This window comes from Chenopodium quinoa, unplaced genomic scaffold (genome assembly GCF_001683475.1).
Source record: "Chenopodium quinoa cultivar QQ74 unplaced genomic scaffold, ASM168347v1, whole genome shotgun sequence".
Classification (NCBI taxonomy): Eukaryota; Viridiplantae; Streptophyta; class Magnoliopsida; order Caryophyllales; family Amaranthaceae; genus Chenopodium; species Chenopodium quinoa.
Window position 1 is genome coordinate 2054833 of NW_018743285.1, and position 5030 is coordinate 2059862.

The following is a 5030-nucleotide window of genomic DNA, read 5'->3' on the forward strand; positions in this document are numbered from 1 at the left end:
CAAAACTCGTCTTTTTAAAGAACACTGGTCTTTCAGCTGAAGTCTAACTTCAGTAAGACTTGTTCTCCGAAGACATGAGTCCATGTTTTAAAGAACTATAGTCTTTCAGCTGAAGTCAAGCTTCAGTAAGATTTGTTCTCCAAAGGCGTTATCCGAAGCACTGCCTTCAGTTGGCCCCGTGTTTCGGATACCCATTTTAAAGAAGTGAAGAAATTGTTTATTCAGCTGAAGCCATACTTCAATTTCTGGGGGGCAAGAAGCACTATCACTACAAGTTTATGTTCGACAGAATGAAAATGTTTGGCAGAATGAAAGAAACAGTAAAGCATTCAAAAACAAAGCAGTTGAAGAAAAGAGCATCAAATTAATAATTCATACTCAGAAATTGAGCTACAAGTTCAATTAAACTGAATCGGCAGCCGCCCACAAGCGGAAAATAACAGCTGCCGAAATACGTACATAAGCAAAGTTGTAAATAAACAGTTGTACGACAAGGCAAGCTGAAGCAAAAAACGAGGCAAAAAATTCAGAAAGCGGCAAGTCTAAAGTTAAGCGCATGATGAACCGCAAGATTCTGAAGACGACTGCCCGAGTTCCTATGCTTCAGCCCGAGGATCAGACTGATCAGCATTGTTGAGCCCCATGGTGGCCTCAACCCCAGCAGCAGAATAAGCAGGCTTTGCACTCTGCCGAGCCTCCCTTTCCCTCTGTTCAGCCTCCAACTCCATTCTCTCAGCTTCTTCTTCGGCTTCCTCAGCCTTAAGAATTTCAGCTTCGACTGGAGTTGCATACTTCATATGAGGGTCTTCGGGATTCTGGACCCATTCAGCACATTTGGACCAGTCCAGCTTCGGCTCAGCATGAAGGCAGACTCTTCGGCATACTCTGAACCCGTTTCTGAAACCCATTTCATATTCCTCCTGGGTATAGACACGGACTTTGAGTAGGGCCTCAGCATCAGCCAACTTCTTCTGGGTCTCCTCCAAGTCTTCCTTGGATTTCTTCAGCTCATCGGCGAGCTTGGAGGAGGAACCTTCCAGCTCATTCAGCTCCTGCTGAACTTGGGAAGCCTTCGTCTGAGCCTGGGCCACTTCAACTTTTTTGGCCATCAGTTGATCCTCAGCCTCATGGAGTTTAGCTCTCTGAGCTTCAGCAGCAGCGGCCTCTGAGAGTTGGACATCTCTGGCCTGGAGCAGCTCTTCAGCAGCCATTCGGCTGGCTTCAAGAGCTTCTAGTCGTTGCTGCACTTCAGCTTGTGCAGCAGCTCCTTCCTGAATACGGCTCTCAACGGCAGCCTTGAATTTGGAGACGTCCACTCCCATGTGCTCCTGGAGGAATTTTTCCCCTTCCATCAGTGGAGGAAAAATTTCCTTCTCCATAGCGTCGCAGAAGGTTTTGAGGGCTTCAGCAGCTTTTTTCTCGTACTCCTCACTTTTCTGCTGCTTCTCTTCAGCTGCTGCTTGCTTCAGCTTAGCAAGCTTTAATTCCTCTTCAGCTACCTTCTTGTCGTGCTCAGCAGCGTCTACCCTATCTTGTAGGGTATCTATCAGCTCTACAGTGAGAGTCTGATTGTGGACGAACTGAAAACAGGAAGACAAGTTTAAAAAAAAAAAAAAAAATATATAATAAAAATAGAGCTGAATTTGAGAGGAAAGAAAGGCAAGGAAAATCACCTGCATCATCAGCAGTTGGTTAGACCTGGCTGGGTCAGGAACTGATCTGCTGGATTCGCCCATCCCAGCAGTGGCCTTCAGCGACCAGATTCTTGCCCTATCTACTTCGGACATGCCAGCAAAATCGCCAAAGTAGGCTGCAGCTCCTTCTCGGTTCTGACCCCATATGAGGTCCCAGATGTGATCTGGGATTGGAATTCGGGGGGCCGAGAAACCCATTTCTCCAGATTGCAGAGTCTGGAAGGAGGGAAAGGATGACGATGGAGCTTGTTTAGCTTTGGGTGGCTCAGCATCATCCTTCTCAGAGGAGTCAATTACTATGACCTCCTCTTCTTCAGTGGTGAGGACGAAAGCCTCAACCTCTCTTGCGATGTCTGCCGTGAAACCCTCAGCACTGGGCATCACGGCATCCCTATTTTTGTGCTCAGCAGCACTCTCCTTAATTTCTTCTTGGACCCCTCCCTTAGATTCGGGAGTTCTCTGATCCACCTCCATCTCAGGAGGTGGCGGAGGGGTCTTTGGAGGTGATTGGGGTGGTGGCCGGGGAACCCTCGGCGATCCATTGCCTTCCTCGGGTTCCCTTATTGCAACGCCGATGGTCATCGGCCTTCGCTGAAAGTCATGCGGCCCGATGATGGCCATCCTTCGGCGCCTTTTCTGAAGGGGCTGCTCATCCATATCTGAGTCTGAAGACTCTTCTTGTATTTGGTCTTCGGGACGAACAGGGGCTTTCCCTTCTCTGTGTCTGTTACTCTCTTCAGACTGTAACAGACAGGGGGAGGAAGAATGTGAGTAAAAAAAAAAAAAAAAAAAAAAAAGAAATAAAAACAGTTAAGTCCGAAAGCTCACCGAGGTCTTCAGCAAAGCCTCGTCTTCTTCAGCTGCCCTAGCTGCAGCTTCTTCTTCAGCAGCTCTGGAGGACCCTTCTCCTCCTTCGCAAGCTTCGAGAACCCGTGCAACCTCTTCGGCTGTACGGGCAGCTTCAGCTTCTTCGTCCAGCAGCTGAAACCAGGGGTCTCTCTTCTTCCACCAAGGCTTCTGCCTCTGATACAGAGCAACAGCCTCAATTTGGAAGTGGGAAGAGTCTAGATGAACTTCCCTATGCCTCGGTTCAGTGATAGACGGGGCCCGTTCAGTTACAACTCGTTCTCGGTTGACACCAAGACGAGCGTAGTTAATGCCAACGTTGGTCTCGTCCCGCTCTGAAAAAGAAAAGGGGAAAGGTCAGTTCAGATAGGTTGGCACAGTATAAAAAAGCGAAGCGAGAGAAAGATAATTTAAAAGCCTCGGCCCCAGCCGAAGAAGCTTACCATCCTTAAACTTTCGGCTGAGGCCAACAGCTGCTAGCATGTTCTCTTGGAAAACGTAATGCGTATCGGGGAGCCAAGTCTCCGGGATATGCTGCATTCGGCCACTGCCCCCCCGGTTCGGCAGCTTGCCGAAGATATGTTGCTGATCAAGGTTCGGATCCGCCCCGTTATCTGCGGGGGGACCTAGACTTCCCATTTCGGGATCAGGCTCAGCGAGGTACCGGGGAGCGCTGAAGACGCAAGGGTGGCCCGGATCTGTGGGTGCCCTAACCCAAATCCATTGACCTCTCCAGTCCTTGTCTGAAGAGTCGTTTGGCCACATGGTTAGGTATTGGGGCCGGGACTCAATCCGGTACCACCCAGAACCATGGCTTCCGTGCCCACTTTGAATATTTGGCACTAGCCGATGAAGCTTTTTGAAGCAGTGCAGGTTCGGCACATACTTGAAGAACTTGCAGACCCATAAGTATGTCATCACCCTTCGGATGCTGGTGGGAGTTAACTGACATAGGGAGATATTGTAATGGATCAGCAAGTCTCGGACGAATACGTCCAAAGGGAACCTCAGCCCATACTGAAGCTGTCTTGTATACACCCCCACATACCCCGGGGGTGGACGATGGATTCTATCGGATGCCGCGGGCATTCGGCACCAATACCCATCAGCTTCAAAAATGCCGTAATGCAACTCAATTTGCTCGGCAAACCGATATTGTTCGGCATTCTCTACCCACCATGAGTAGGGGCGGTTCTTTATCATGGCCGAAGCTACTTCGGCATTCTCCCACTCTGAAAACCCGGGGAGGATATCCCAAAGGACAGCGGGAACTTCATCGTCCCGTCCAGAAGCGCTCGGCCTCTCCGTTCTCTGAGGAGGAGCCGAAGAAATTGGAGTCGCCCTAATCCCTTCAGCAGGGTCAGACTCTGGCCTTTGTCCATTCCAGGTCCCAATCCTGTTCCTAGGATCGGGAATCGGCCTTGCTCTTCTTGGAGCACGGGCTCTACCTCTAACTCCTCTTGCCATTGATTATTTCGAAGAAAAAAGTCGAAAAAAAAAGGGGAAGGAGTTCGAATTCGAAGAAAAATAAACTGAAATCAAAGGAATTTACCTTAATCGGAAGCGAAAGTTGCCGATTTACGAGTTCGTAGTGGCAAGTCTCAGTTTCTAAGCTTAATGCTCGGGGAATTTGCGAAGTTTTTGATGCGGGTTCTTGGTTTCTCTCTCGAGAATTCTGGGTTTGTGTTGGTGAATAAGTGAGGAGAGATGACGCGCCTCTGTTTATATCTCCAGGAATGGGATTCGAGGAGTCTGCGTTTCAATTTCTCTTAAATACTCCACTAAGTAACCGTTAAACACATGATCTTGTGATTAAACTGCCCATTACCCGTCCAACTTCCACAATCATCCACCTTAACCGTTGTTATCTCATTAATTACGGTTTAAATTCAAATTTTTTGGATTAATTAAATCATTTACTTCCCTCCTTTTCTGAATTAAATCAAACCCGACCCGTCATCCTTCCAAATCGGGTCTGGGGGGCAAGTTGTTTGGGTCCAATTTAGTCCAATTGGGCCTAGGCATTAAATGATCCAATTAAAAGCCCAAGGTCAAGGTTCAACTCTCCAATTGTGCTAAAGTCAAAGGTCAGCCCACAAAGCAAGTCAATTGGGCTAAGGCCCAACCTCTCCATTTATGAAGAGGTATAAAAGCCATCAATATTCATACATTCAGAGAGATTCATTCATTCACAAATCTACATTTTCTCATATACTCTCATATATTCTCATATACTCTCATATACTCTCGTATACTCTCATATATTCTCATATATTCAAGCAAAGCCTCAAGCAACTAATTCTCTTGCATAGTGTTCTCTTTCTACACATTGTACTGACTTTAGCATCGGAGGGGCCTTCCTCGGCAACACCCCCGAGGCTAGTTTACGTGTGTTTACTGTGCAGGAAACCTTCGGCTCAACATAACTAGGACCGAATCCAGTCTTCTCCGTTTCAGCGGACCTTCGGCAAGGTCCCATTGTTTTCACCC